Below are 16,354 nucleotides of genomic sequence, written 5' to 3' on the forward strand. Positions count from 1 at the left end.
TTCACATTCTTCAGCTTTACTCAAAGCACTCAATATTAATTTGTTTGGAATATTCTGTTATTCATAAATCTATTTAAATATTTATACCATGTATATTCACATATATGTTGGTCCCGAGCTCAACTGGAATATAACACTTGCTCATAGAAGCATTGCTATCATAAAAAAATTCGCTCTATAAATATTGTTGTTAGGCAACCTTTTATTTAATAAAATGCCATCTTTAATCACCTCCCACCACCAATGAGTTCTGAGGAATATTCACGAAATATCCGTAATAAATAAGCTTCTTCGCTAACTTTTAGCTAGCTGCAAGCTTTTCTCACTGTATCTCTTGCATATCTTTTGATGATTTTCTTTCACCTCTGGCTAATTCATAAGACATTTCTTTTGCTCCTGCAGAGTCTTACGCTTTTTGCATGTGCGCTGTCAACGTGGCAGTGCTTTGTTGCTGCTGTTGTTGTTGTTGTAGTTCTTTTCTGCTTTGGCTGCTTGCATCTGGCTGGGGGCATTCGCATTGTGCAAAGTTGACCAACTTGATAGCAGCTCGTGCTTACGGTTCCTGTGTTAATTATGTGTCCTGTGCAAGAGTAGTGCGCATTTGTCTTTATTATAGGTCGCCTCGCCTTATGCCTGCTATCATGTGCCTGACTACCTGGCAACAAGGCCATCTGCTGCTTGTCGCCTTTATTATCATTGTTACGTTGCTGTTGCTGTTGTTGTTGTTGTTGTTGCTGTAGCTGTTGCTGTTCCTGTCGCTTGCTTGTTTTGCTTTTGTTTTTCTGCACTGACATTCACAAACACAAGAAGAGCTAACAAAGAGATAGAGCAAGGCAAAGAGAGAGAGAGAGAGAGAGAGAGAGAAAATGAGAGAGGGAGATGGCCGCCATAAGCACAAGCATCAAGCCGCCATAAGCGCCCCCAAGCAGCAGCATAATTTTCGAGATCCAACAATACATCATGTATGCAAAATGATGTATGCACGTAAATGGCAGCTGGCTGATGAGGTGGAGGGGGGTGTGGTGGGGTGGGGTGGTGTAAGCGTCGACACGTTGAGTATGGCGATGAGGAACAAGTGTTGCGAATTAGGCCAAGGAGAAGCATTAATAAACGCATTTAGCGGCACATGTGGCGTATGCGCAACGCCAAAGAAAAGACGACCGGCACGCACATACATACACACACATACACAAGCATATACATATATACGCATAAGCTTAGATAATGGCATGAACAGGATGTTGATGCGGGCTACGCATGCAGGCTTATAATTTGCACGTCACACAGCAGCCGTTGGCCCATCCATAGACCCATTCGAAACACTCCCAGCGGCTGTGCTTATTGTGTCACTGAGCTTGACATACTTTCCACTCTAATACATATATATGCGTGTGCAAGTTTATCATTTGCAGTCTTAGCTATGCATGCTGGCACGCCCACCAGCCCAGCCAGCCCAGCCAGCTGGCTGAAAGTCATAGTGGTTGTCGCTGTTGACTCTCAACTTGCTTGCTCAGTTCTCTAGCGACTGAAGGCGTTGCGACATTAGTCCTAATATGTCAGGCTCTTACTTTTACTTGCCTAGTTTTAAGCCTGTTATCGCAGCAGCCGAGCCATGTGGGTGGTCGCTCCCCTTGGCTCGACTCGCCTCAGTAGCTTTAGTTCAGTTTCTGCAAAGTTTTTAATGCATATCGTAAGACTCTGCGCAGTTTATTTGGCATTTTTAGTTCATTTGTTTCCCCAGTCGCACACACACACAGCCATACACACGCACACATGCACAGTGACTGTCACAGCCAACAGCTTAACAATAATAATCAATGTTTATAGGCCACGCCCTCATCGTTGTTGCTGTGCCCACATGCTGCGTATAATTAACGTATAAATTACAAATAGTGTGACGTTAATAATTCGGCGTTAATAGATTTTCCCTCTTTTTCCGGTCATTTTCATTTGTTTATTCGCACACTCACACAGTGGTTGCGGAAGGGCCGGGCGGGGGCAGCAGCTGCGTCTGGCTATACGCCTGACTGCCTAAATTATCGATAATCAATGGATTTGGCTTTTATTGTTGTTTAGCTGCTGCCGCACACATTGCTTATACGCCCCATCGTGCCTCGTCGAAGAAGGTTTATTTGAATAATACCCACATTTATTCATGCTTAATTGCATTTGCGATGGGTTCATTGTTTTATTAGCCATTCACCTGTAGCAGGGCTCTGTTTTATTTAAATTTTTGCATGCAAAAGGGCAAACTGCTGCCAGAGAAAAGCTTAATTAAAAATTGAACGCCCCTTGGGCAACAGCTAGTTGTGTCCAATTATGTTCAGATTGAGGCGAAACCCTTTTCGAGCTGTTTATTAAAATGCCCGGACACATGCTCATTAAAAACAACTCAAGAGCCCATGTTCGACCCTCGGCTGTGTCGGCATTTAACTGCAAAATCATGCGACAAACTATAAACCAACAGAGCCGCAACACAGCAGCAACAACGACATGTGTGGGCGTGGCCGACAACTGGCAAACAACTAATGAGACACATGCACAGAGGCCGGAGAAATGTCAGCAGAACTTATCGTTGGGCATACGACATTCGGCATTCAGCGTTCAGCAGTCAGCAGTCGGCAGTCGCTAGTCGAAGAGCAAACAAATAGACATTAAAAAAAAAAGGAAATAAGAGAAAGGGAGTAGCAACAACAACAACAGCAACAATCAGTTGGACGCCTTAGAGCGTCACAGACCCACAACGAATGGCACAAAATAGCAGAGGTTGACGTTTAATTTGCCACTTTTATTAACAGCGCTCATATTAGGGACTCATTTATCAGTCTGCCGCTTGGTCCGAAATAACAAATATAACAAAATGAAACACAAAACAACAACAACAACACGCACATACACACACACACATACACAAACAACGGCCCCCAGTCCCAACATGAAACTGTGTAACAGTTGTGGGAATTATTTAATTTAGACACTGCGCCAGATCTCTTGCAATGCCGCTGGCCACGGCCAGTGCCGAGGCTTAGCTGCTCAAAAGGTACAATGGGAAAAGTATTATATGAAATGCATAAAAAAATGGTTATTAATCATTAAAGTATTTATGTATGTATTTATAATAAATATGAATGATAAAGATGCATACTAAACTGCTGGGGCACTCGACTTGTATTAATTATTAATAGTTTTAAATCATTTGTAAGTAATTTCTTCATTTCAGACTAAGATTCTACATATCATAAACGCTTTCCCTAAATTAACATACTTTAAAAAAATGGTTGCTATAAAATTTAAATAGTAATAATAATGACTTAGTCATAATTCGAAAAAATTAAAAATAAATTGTTAATTGATATTTCTGAATATTTGTTTCATTTCTGGCTAGCATATAACGTTATATTTATTCGAAATTATAAAAATATATTTATAATATATAATATACATATATAAAAAAAAAAATATATAATAATAAAAACAAATATATAATTTTCAACTAACATTTTTTGTAAACTCTATAATTTACAGTACATTATTTTAATTTCATTATTTTTATTTATTTATTTTTACATTATTTTTATTTAATTAAATTTTTTTTTTGTGCTTTCCTCTTTTCTTAAACATTTTTCACAATGATATAATAATAATTAAAATAAATATATAATTTTCAACTAACATTTTTTGTAAACTCTATAATTTACAGTACATTATTTTTATTTATTTATTTTTACATTATTTTTATTTAATTTAATTATTATTATTATTATTTTTTTTTTTTGTTTTGCTTTCCTTTTTCCTTAAACATTTTTCACAATAATATATATGGATGCAAATTTATTCATAACAGAATTTAGCTATGGTTTTTCAACTGAGAAATTCCTAATTTTTGCTACTTAACAATTTTCTCCTTTAATTCACCAGAAGTCCATAAGAAGTCTTCGATTTGACATAATTACCATCTACATAAATTTATATTATAAATGCCTAACTTTTACCTAATTGAATTCAATTTGTGTTTTGAGTTTTGATGATTTTTTTTTTCTGCTGTTTTTGTCGCCCATTGTACGCTCTGTTGAGTATGTAACGCTGGCCGGGGAACTGCTGTTTAACTGCCAAGTTTTTTGCACTCTCATGCCGACGCCGACGCCAACGCCAACACCAGCACAGCGAGCAGAACGTAACAGTTCGCAGTGCTCCTAAGCTATTGCTTTGGGCAGAGCTAGCTAAATTAATGACAATGACTGTGAGCGCACGAAAGGGAATGGGAATAGGAATGGGAATGGGAATGGAGAGGGAAATGGGAATGGGAATGGGAATGAGTACTAGTGTAACTGTTGGGCTGCTGGGGGAATTGGAGGGTAGCGTCATGTATCCACTGATTGTTCTGTGCTGTTGCTGCTGCTGCTGCTGCTGCTGCTGCTGCTGCTGGTGGTGTTGCTACTTTGTTTTTGGTTCTTTCAGTTGTTGCTGCTGTTGTATTTTAGCACTGACACATGACAGAGCATTTCATTTGTAGTGCGGCATGACAAGGAAGTCGGCTCCAACACCGAATCGCAACATGGCCAAGTGCCGGGCATATCACTTTAGATTGCATTGCAAAAACGCAAAGCATGATAGGTGCTGTATATATGTGTGTCTGTGTGTGTGTGTGTGTGGTTGCTATATTACTTTAGCAGAAGCAAAAGTCTGCCAGAACATTGCTCAGATAAATTATAAGTAATTGTGTGGCTGGATATTATGAAGTTATGAAGTGTCGGCATCACTCGCCAACCCCCCAACCCACGCTATCAGCTATGACCTATGCGCCAGCTTAATTGAGTTCCGTGTTTGGGTAACGGAGCTGGCGTCGCTGCTGCTGCCGCTGCTACTGCTGGGTCATGCGTTTAACCAGTTAGCCAGGCATTAGGACGGCCACGCCACAAGCACTTGCCACATGCACGCGCCCAGCTTAAGGCGGTTAACGCGTCGCTTATAAGCAACGATTGCAGCCCCAAGACCACCGCCGGCACACAGAGACCATAGCCATAGGCATATGTAATTGAGCCCTGCGCACGTTCGCATCCACACACACGCAACCAGACAGACATAGATAGACATTCATCACGGAAATCTGATGAGCCAAGTTTGTATTCAAGTGCATGTTGCCGGCTAATTTGCCTGACAGCCTCATAAATGGGTCGCGGTTGGTCTAAGCCAATCTAATGTGCTTCTAATTCGACTCGTGTCTGCCGACTGCTGCAGCGCTGCCCGGCCAATTGAGTTGTGGCTGAAATGTTTTAACAGCTAATCAGCATTAGCACACAATTTAGCACAGTGGAAGGCAACCGCACCCACTCAAATACACACACACATACATGTGTACCTTACATTTCTATAGACATGCAAATTTAATTTATGGGAAAGGAAGAGGCAGACGAATTTTTGATACCAATTGACAATAAAATATTAATATAGCTATAAATATGAGTTAAATTAAATTAAAAATTAATAAAAATAAAATAAATTAAAAAATTAAATGAAATAAAATTAAATAAATATAAAGAAAAATAAAATATAAAAACAATATAATAATAAAATATTTAAAAAAAATATTAAATTAAATGAAATATTTATTAACTTCCAAGTAAAATAAAAAATAAAAAAATAAAAAAATAATGATAACAAAAAATTAAAATAAATATTTTTTAGCTACTAAATATAATAAAATTAAATTAAAATATATATAAATAAATAATTAATATATAAATATTTTTCAATTTCTTTACAATATTAATAATAATTAAAATAAAGGCATGCTTTTATGCTTTTAATTAAATTCGACTTAACAATTTTTCAACAATTGTTGCATGCAACAGAATTGAAACCTGTCCCGTTTTTTTAGTCAGACGAAGTTACACATCGTAAGCGGAGCGCAACACATACTAAATAAAATATTTATGCGGCCTCAACTGCACAAGAGAGTATATACATATCTATTCAACTGTGTGTGTGCACATATTTGCCATACATTACGCACACATTACGCGTTGTTGTTTGTATTTTGTTTTGTTTCCTTTCGTGTGTGTGTGTGTGTGTGTTTTCTTTTACTTCTGTTTGCTATGGCTGCCGGTGGTTTCTTTTCCTACTCTCTTCTCTACGATTTTAACCCACCCAGAGGGAGAATGTTGCGGTCTGCTTTTTTATTATTTGATAAGGTTGGGAATGGGGGCGTGGCTGGCTACAGCATACAGCTGCATACTTTGCTGCGCATTTGGGGAAGGCAACGGCAGTATTCTGGGTGGGCTTACGTATATATTTTTAATATATTAGCTAGCACAATATTATATTATCCGCATTTATATGTGGAGCCTGCTTTTATATGTGCATGTAAATTTTATTTGTTTTTTACGAGCGCATAAATCAAAGAAAATTGTTTTTTATATGCTTATTTGAAAAATATGAAAAATATATGCGTTCCCTTTTCAACGCTTGGCTATTGCCCTCTGCTTTTTTTTTTTTTTTTTAATATACTTCATATATCGTACGCATACATATATAATTGGGTGGATCAACCTTTCTTGTTGGATTTTATTATTTTAATGGCATTCGGCAAAAGAGTTGCGCGTTGTGAACTTTGCGTTGATTTGTGCGAAAAACTGTTGTAAAATATTCCGACTACGGGCAGTTAATTAAAAAACATATTGTAATTATTGAATTTTTCGCAATCTGAAATGTAATGCACTTGGCCAAATGAGAGTGAGCCACGCCCACTTCCCATCTCGACAAATATAAAATCAATGTATACAGAGAAAAAGAAAATAAAAATACACAGATATGAGAGCATACAAAACAAACGGCCCGGGGCTCAGTTTTTTATTTCCAATTTGATGCCCTGCTTTACTCTTTGCTTCTTCTTCATTTTATTTCCCTTGCTTTTTTTTTTTTTTTTTTTTTTTTTTGTTTTTTGTTTAGCGAAACTGATTTCATTAATTTCTAATGCTATCAAAAAATATATACGGCCAAGTGCCTCGAGCTGTATGCACAGCCAGAAAATACATCAATGAACATGAAACGGCAGTAACTCAAGCTCAGGAAAACAAAAATTATTTAATACATATATATATGTATACTTATATAGAGCAAAAAGTATATACATATATATGTCTGAAGGACACCGTAAATATATACTCACAGCAAATGTCAGGCAGCTAAAAAAAGGCAGCTAAAGAAGCGGACAAAAATTATTTCCAACAATAAAACAGAAAAAAAAAAATAAAAAATTATTTACAAAGCGCTTGGACTGAAGATGCAGATACAAAACATAACAAAAAGAGAAAAATGAAAATAAAATAAGTCATCAGTAAAAATAAAATGCGAAATAATATGAAACAAGAGACTTCTGATGAAATTTTCATTTGGAAATTCCTGGCGTAGCAATTAAGTCAAAATGCGGGCGCTGCCGGATCGACATTTGTTGCGCTCGTGCTTCTGCCTTGTTGCCTTCTTGGCTTTCTCCCTCTATCGCAGAAAAATTCATTAGAAAGCGTAATTTGTACATTTTAATAAGACAAAAGCAAGAAAATAAAATAAAATAAAATAATAATGTTGGCTAATTTGTTAGCACTTTAATACGGGTTCACTGAGTTTCGGTTAAGTTCAGATTTGAGCTTAAGCTCACGCAAAACTAGACAATATGTTAGCCAAAGAGTTTGGCAGCTCGCGTGCTCTTATATAATTATATCTACGTGCCTGTCGGACTGGCACGGATTGGATTATCCTGGCTTCACCTTTTGGCTGAGCATTTGTCGAGTCAGCAGCTGCAAACGCATTATCCGATGCCATTCACAGATAAAAGTAAAAGCAGCGACACGAAAAAAGAGACCATTGCTTCAATGAGTTGGTAACACACATTCGCACACACACACATACACATGTCCATACGCAACGTGTTAGTCCTCCTTTCTTATGCAACAATTTTCAGTAACTGGCCAAAATCACAGGACGAACACAAAGCGCCAGCGAAATGGCCAAAAGAGGCGAGGCTGAGCTGAGGATGGCAGACCCGCATAAAAGCCACTCGAAATGCGGACAGGCAGGCAGGCAGGCCTGAGGACCGTTACCTCTTTAAGTATCTATAAAATGGGAATGTTTATAGAAAAAGCGCTTCAGTGACTTGATTTGTGCATTAAAGATGTGTGTATGTGCCGATTTTTACACACCCAAGCACACACTGACACACACGCAATGGGTTACCTGACCACATTCCCCACACCAGCCACGCCCTCTGTCTCTCTCGCTCTCTCCTCCTCGCGCTCAAGCAGCCATCTAAATGCGCCCTTTTTAGCTGGCGACATAAAAAGACGCCAAGCCCTGACTACATATACACATTTCCTGTTGGTACTTACAGAGTTGCCCCTATACATAGACCAGACATAATGTCATGCGAAAGGGTAACACACTCACAATGGCCACTAAAAGTTGACAGCTAAGAGCTCTCGGGTAACAGCCATTGGCAACAAACAGTCTATGCGTTTTCCGAAAACTTTCAAACATTTTACTGCACTTTAACGCCGACTATAGTTATGCATATTAGTTTATATCAAATGTACTGTGGACTGACTCGTCACTCTTCATAATAATAACTTATGATCTGGGTACTTCAAAGATGACGACACCATACATATATAAAATATGGATTTGAGCATAAATATGTGGGGCATATGTGATATGACAAGATGTGTATTAAAGAGAAAGTTTTCAAAACTGCGGATGTCTAGAATATTTTACTAAATATTCCAGAGATTTGATGGCGTTAGTATTAAAAGTCTATCGATTGTATACTTATCAAGCTGAAATGGAAATGGGCAAATAGATGAGTAATACATTTTAAATATTATATTGGATCATTAGAGTGAAAGTAAATGGGACAAAAAAAAATATAATAATTAAATAAAACTAAAAGAAATAAATAAAATAAACTATAATAAAATTTAAAAAATATAATAATGAAAAATTATAATAAAATATAATAATATTATATATAAATTTATAGATTTTATAAAACAAAAATATAATAATAAAATTTAAATTAAAATATTATCAAAAATATAATACTGAAAAGTAATGCAATAAATAAATTATAATAATACAAGTAATCTAATACAATTATCTTTATAACCATTGAAACACTTATTAACCATTTCCTCTTCTGAATATATAAAAATAATATGTGCCAATTAAATGATTTTTTTGAAGGTGAATCGCTTCTTCAAATTACAGTCATTGATTATTTTCGACAGAATTTGTAATTTATTATATTTAATAGTGCGCCTTTGTCTGTAAAATTTGTAAAACAATTTTTTGTCAAGCTATTGAGTTACAAAGAATTTTTCAATCATTGATTTTCCATTCCCAGATGAAATTACATATGTTGCCGTGGCCATTTTTTGTTTTTTTCCTAAAGAAAATCAATTTTTAAATTGAGAACCAAAATTCAAAGACAAAATTCATCCACAATTTAATTTGTGTGTGCTTCGTGCTTTCCTTATATGTCTTATCTCCTCGTCTCTCCTCTATACTCCATAGTTCTCTATTTCTTTTTTCTGCTGTATTTTTTCTCCTGTCTGCTCTCTCCTCTTCTTTGATATTTCAAGACTTCTTTAAGCAACAGAGTCCAATCGAAACAAAAATTCCAACACTCTAGCTGAAATGGGCTTTTTTAAAAAAAAAAAAAAATATATATAATATAATATATCATCTAAAATCTATATTAACCCACCAATAAAACTGAAACTTGTTAAAATGAAATCCATTCACAATGCGTTATTCGTTGGGCTTGTCTGGTGTCTATTTCATTCTCTTGCTCCCACCGGATTACGAGATTATTAAATTAAATACAAAAATAATTTGCTCAAAATCAGCTGGCATCGGGCGAATGATTTTTGTTTCTCCTGTGCTGGCCCTGGTCGAGAAAAGCACTTTCAATAATTGCCACTTTGGCGCACATTAAAGTCAACTTACCCCACGATTGACTACTGCACGAGCGGGCGGCGGGTCTAGAGTCTATACTGCTTAATGCCAGGCCCCGCCCACTCGGACATCCTTACATAAGGCATAATCATTATCGTTACACTTTATTGCACATTAAAAGTGCGCCAGGGCGGCCGCGACGTTCCCTTTACTTTTATGCCTTGGCCTGGCCAAAACACTTGGCAGCATTACATAAAGCAAATGGCTATAAAGTGAAACAAGCAGGGCGAATGTATATAGAGACGACAACGACGACAACGACGACGACAACGATGGCCAGGACGACGACGATGGCGAGGACGACTTGACCGTAATTGTCGCCATGTTCGCAGTCCTCTCAGCGTCTTTGTTCAAATTTACACATGAATAGTTGTACCAGGGCGCGGCCAGCCGACCGACCGACCAACCGTCCGGCCGTAGGACCGCCCGCCGGGCCGCATCCAGTTTAAATTTAATTTAATTGTAGCCGAAATTTGGTCGAGTCCCTTCTTTGATTTCACGTTCAATTGTACTCGCAATTTTTATACGTATTTTTATTTTTATTCTCATTTGATTTTTATTTCACATTTTTACTTGTGATTTTATGACGTGCCTTTTACGGCATACCGAAAATATGCCCAAGGGGGGGCCGGAGAGCGCTAGACGCGCGCCCCGTTAACAATTAGCGCGCCTTGCACTTGATTCAATATGATTTGCTTGGCATAAAGGCATTTACGAGTATTTGGCTTTTACGGCGAGCCAACCTGACTATAAATATTAACCTCTTAAAGCGGCTTTAAGCCCTTCTTTTGTTGCTGCTGCTGCTGCTGTTGCTGTCGCTGTTGTTTATGGCTCATGATTTTGGCAAATTATGCAAATGTTTGCACTTATTTGAGACAACATTTTTGCTGCTGCTCATTCCTTGATATCTTGTTGCTTATATTATTTTGATATTATTTTATTTTTATTTTTTCAAATATTGACAAGATTTTTATTTAAATTTTATTGTCAGTTGTTGCCAATTTCTTGGCTTTGGCTTCAAATTCCAGCTATGTCATCTGCTGTCTGTCTGGCTGTCTGGCTGTCTGTCTGGCTGCCTGCCTCGCTCGCTCTAGCTGGCGCACATTTTTGCCAAATCAGCAAACGTTGCTATTGTCAACTGAGCTCCTCCTGCCACTCGTTTCGAGCAGCATTTTTATTTCTCCTTTTTTCTACTTTTTTCCATTTTTTTGGCTCTATTTTGGCCCCTGCTCTGCTCTGGAGCTGTCGACTTCGTCACTGAGCAATGCCACTAATATGAAAGCAAATTTGCATAATAATTTTTGCCAGATTTTCTTCTTTTTTTCGTAGCTTGTGCATGCTGCATGCTAAAGTTCAATTTGTATTTGCTTTGTTTATTTTTTATTAAAGGGAATTCTAGTCTCTGTAGAGCATGTTGCACATACAACTTATAATATAATTGATAGCTTTTGTCCTTGGGTAAAGAGATTTCAAAGGTTTTCTGTTAATTTTTGATACATGCAGTTTGAATGAACTGCCGATTGCATTAAGTGCAAGAAATTATAATGTGACGCTATCTATCCATTTGTTTTTTTTTTTTTTTTTTTTTTTTTTTTTTTAAATAACTTTTAGGAGACCTGGCGAAGAATATTCTAATAAAACAATTTAGAGTGGGACTGGCGGACCTTGGACAGAACGCAGCTGTTTTTATTATCCTAGTCCAGGTCAACAGCATTATCTCAGCTTATAATTGAAATTTTAATGAAATTGCTTTAAATAGTTTTATTAATTGATATCCATTTATTCATTGACTCAACTCCAGCCAAACTGTGACAAAGTCGGCACTGCCCGAGGGCAGCATTAGCAGTTGTATTTATGAACGTAGAAGACTTGCAAAATAAATAATAAAATTTATTATTATTTAGGGCAACTATTTTTAGTCGAATGTAATTTAACTTTTAATTATGTTTATTTACATATGAACGTGTTTTAATCACCAAGCAATAAATTTGCGAATGCTTTTATTAATTGACATTTAATTGGTATTATCAACAGCACCAAAACCAACAACAACAACAGCAACAACTTTTGCCCTGAAGCTCTGCAATTCCAATACACATCACATGCACCAATACTTGAGCTCATTTATTTGCACACCTTTTTTCCTGCTCGCTTTTCTTTGCCTTTTTGCCATTTAGCTCTCGCCTGCCCTGGCGTGCCAATAAAAATAATTGGCTATAAATGCGCTAAAAGTCAAAACAACGCCAATTGCTGCTCAGCAGAGCAGGAGGCCAAGTTGTGACGGCTGCTGCTGCAGGAGGCATTGCTTTTAATTAATGTAAGCTACAGAGCCGAGTGCCACTTATGCCAGTTGAAGCCACACAAACACACGCACACACGCGCACGCACACTATTAGCGATTGCCGTTAGTATTTTATGACTATGCTTGGCAGCTGTGAATGCCATCGAATGTGGCATTGGCTGTAGCTGTGGCGCCACCTTTGGTTGCCCCTTGACGCAGTCGGTTTCAAGTGCGTTCAGTTATAATTTTATGTGCCATTAATTTGCCACCGTAGACAAGTTTCACATAAACACACACACACACACAAACACACATGCATATACACGTGTACAGTTTTAATGCATTTTTGGCTTCTGTGTGTGTTTGTGTGTGTAAACTAATGAGCCTACTCTGCATTCTGTTTGTTCTTGGCCTGACGTTGCTGTAGCTGTGGCTATGTCTGTAGGGCTAATGTTGACAAGCGCAAACTTTGCTATTTATAGCAGCAACGGTGACACTTTTAATGGCCGCTTTGCTCCTGCCGCTGCCTCTGCTGCTCCTGCGGATGCTGCTGCTTCTGCTGCGGCGCTCTGCAATTAACGTTGATTGCATTTTTATAGGTCTCCGAAAAAGATATACATATATAGAGATATATACTTCAGCTGAATGGCCTACTTTTGCGGGCATGCAATAATTAGCCACAAGCAGCCGAATCTTGAACGTTTATAGCATTTGGTTTTAGCCAGACTTTAACAATGGCTCTGCTTAGCTCAGCTTAAAATAATATATTATGTACAGAAAATACAAGTGAATTTAATGAAATCAAGAACAATGCTTAAATGCATAGCTGTGCATGTGAAATTCGATTTATATATATCCGTAGGAGAAAATCTGGTAATTAATTTTTGGTAATTGATACCCATGGAGTAAAGGAATTGAGCTGTTGAATTATTAAGGTAAAGAGTGAAATTGATTTGTCTGTCTATACGTCTGAGTGTCGTGTTCATGGACATTTGATTTGAGGCAGGTTAAATAGAGCTTTGGAGTTGCATTCATGCTCATTCATGTTAGCTCACTCTTATCATGTTCGCCTTGCTTATGGCTATAAATATTCACTTCGAATTAGAAGCTCGAGGCGCTCTTTCGATTTATCGTTTTGATACCCAAACAGAGAAAACATTCTGCGACCAGCAGATCTGCTTTCAAGTATAGCTGCGAGAATATATACACATATTTAAGTCATTTTTATTAATTAAGCACTTAAATAAAAATACGTGTATTTAATTCTTTATTTTTTAATTTCTTTTTATTTTTATTTTATTTAGTTTATTATTATTTATATGCATATTTTTTTATTTTTTTTTTATTTATCTATTTCTTTAATTTTTAAAATTGATTTATATTTTATTTTTAATTATTAGTTTATTAATAATTTGTTTTCTAGCTACTTCATATATAGATCAAATAAATTAGATTTAATTGATGTCGAATTCTATTATCAAGAGCCACAATTTAAAGCATTAGCATCTGTTTGTATGACCATTTTTTTTTTTTTTTAACAAAACAGATTGCAACTAAAGGAAAAAAAAAAAAAAAAAAAAATGTAGGTATGCTGTTGAATTCTTAAATATTACATTTGCCATTTTTTTCATTCATACTGCTTCATTTCGAGTTGCGGAATCGAGCCTCATAAAGTTTCATAAATACACAGCGCATAATAACACTTCGCTTACACCATAGTCTACATGAGCATACATGCACAATAAAATGTTGGGGTGTTAAGGAAACCTCTCTCTCCCTATCCATCTCTCTCTCTCTCTCTCTCTCTCTCTCTCTCTCTCTCTCTCTCTCTCTCTCTCTCTCTCTCTCTCTCTCTCTCTCTCTAGCTTTTATGCCAGCGCGTTGTGTGCATAAAGTTTACTCCGCTTGCTTATTACTCGTACGAGTATCGTTTCGAGGTCCGAGTTGCAGACACCAACCCTCCTGCCTCTAACCTCTTGCTTCCTGTTTGCTTGCCTCCTGCCTGCTGCTTAAAATTTACGAGCCACAAGTTTGGCTGTACGAGTTCATCTCTTAAATCGAGTGCAGCTCATATTTTGCATTATTTAAATGGCACAAGCCGAAAATCAATTCCACATCGATACACAGACACAGACAATACAAATGATTTGCTGGCGACTCAGCAGAAATTTCAGAATACACTAGCCGCATTTAACGATTGATTTTCGGCACAGTTTCGTTGTTGTTTTTCGGAGCTGGTCAATTTACGTTCGAATGGCGTTTAGGCTGAGTGAAAATCTCTAATTAGCTAATTGCTATAATTAAATGCTTTGCTAATGTTGCCATTTCGTTTAGTCGAATGCAAAGATAATGTAAATTGCGTCAGGCACTCTCAGTGCTGCTGCTCGTATCTATGTATGTGTGTGTGTGCGTGTGTGCGTGTGTGGGTGGGTGGGCATCATTATTGCGGTCGCCTGTGATGCCAGCAATGCCTAATGGCAAATCGAACATATTTGCATATGAAATGAGCGAGAAATCGAAACATGGCGGCAGTCTGGCACGAGCTGAATCAAAAAAGCAAGCGAAACGATTTCCGGTTTAGATGGCAGCCGCAATCTCTATGTGTGTGGGTGTGTGTGTGTGACGGAGCGATAAGTCGCATCTGACTCTGCTTGGTTAGCATGCAAAGTTGTTAGCTTTCATAATAATCGTCTAGCCTCATCATAAATAAGCGCCGGATTTATTTCGTCAGCGCTCAGCGCTTCAATTAAACAAAGCAAACACAGTGTCAGCGCGGCGTATGAGTGATGCGAGTATTTTTACTCAACTTAAAGCCTGAGTAGAGTGAAATTCAAGCAAATTGGAATGTCGGACGCTGGCAAACCTTTGCGTCTAGCTTAATTACAAAATCAACGACGGCTGCCAAATGCAAGCGAAAATACTTTACAAATTTTAATAACTTTGTTTGCCCGGCCAACAAGACGAAATTGCCGAGCCTAAGAAATGCAAATTAGTTTACAAGTGATTTAAATAAGATACAAAAAGTGATGAGGGACAAGCAGAGACAGAGACAGAGAGAGAAGAAGAGAGAGAGAGAGAGATCTGACCAGAAAAAAAGGGCTGCCCAAAGAACTTTTTGGCTGCGGCTCAGAAAACAAAATTATGCCTAATGTTAGAAAAGTTAATTCAAAATAAAAAAATAAAAAATAAAACAACGAAACACTGGCCGTATAATTGCATAATTTATAATTAACATAGAATGATTTTTTCGTTCCTTTGCCTTAAATAATGGATCCATCAAAAACCTGAAAATATGATATTAAAACACACAGAATTCAAGCATCTCGCCAACAATTTGTAAACACTTGAAATCCAATTGGTATTAGCCCACACAGAGGGCTTAGCCTGGCTTAAACGCAAAGAAAAGTCGTCGAAATATTCTTTTAATTGATATTTATATTCACATCTAGTGGAAATTAGCCCCTCTCGCCTCAAGCGCCGCCCGCAGACAAAAGGCAAATGCATTAATGAAATGGCAAGCGAAATTTAAGAGCGAGCCCAAAAATAACACAGCCAGAAATGCCAAGTGTAAGGAAATTGTTAAGACCAAAGAGTCGGAAAATAAGCCAACCCCAGAAAACATAACTCAAAAACTGGCGCCGGGGCACAAATCTAAAAGCGTGAAGAAAAAAACGGAAAAAAAGGAAAACAAAAAAGACAAGGGAAGAAATTGAAAGGAGAAACCCTTAAAACTAAGCGCAGAAAAAAATTAGCATAAAAAAAGGATTTGCGCGCTAATTTCACTTTAATGTAAACGCGGCGACTGCGATGAAGATGACGTCGCCGCCATTACATCACTTTTATCTCAGCTTTGGCCTCGGCTCTGGTCCTGGTTCTGGTTCTGGTCCTAGGCACAGCCCACACTGCCTGCGTGCCTTTTTGTCTTTTATTTATAGCATTATTAGTGGCACTAAGTAAAAGATCGCCGCATTTTTCTTTGCCTTTCCACTTTCCACTTGCCACTTGCCATTTTCCGGCATCTTTAGCTTTGGCTTTGGCTACGGCTCCAGCTTCGTCTAGTTCGCTCCA

At 37.6% G+C, this 16,354-nt stretch overlaps 1 protein-coding gene across 6 annotated transcripts in view; it reads left to right on the forward strand.

The window, feature by feature from the left end:
- Positions 1 to 16,354, forward strand: part of side-VIII (sidestep VIII) — an 89,219-nt gene that overhangs the window by 41,510 nt on the left and 31,355 nt on the right. The gene's annotated exons all lie outside the window — the stretch shown is intronic.

Source organism: Drosophila arizonae, chromosome 5 (genome assembly GCF_054131065.1).
Source record: "Drosophila arizonae isolate 15081-1271.41 chromosome 5, UAZ_ARI_1.0, whole genome shotgun sequence".
Lineage (NCBI taxonomy): Eukaryota > Metazoa > Arthropoda > Insecta > Diptera > Drosophilidae > Drosophila > Drosophila arizonae.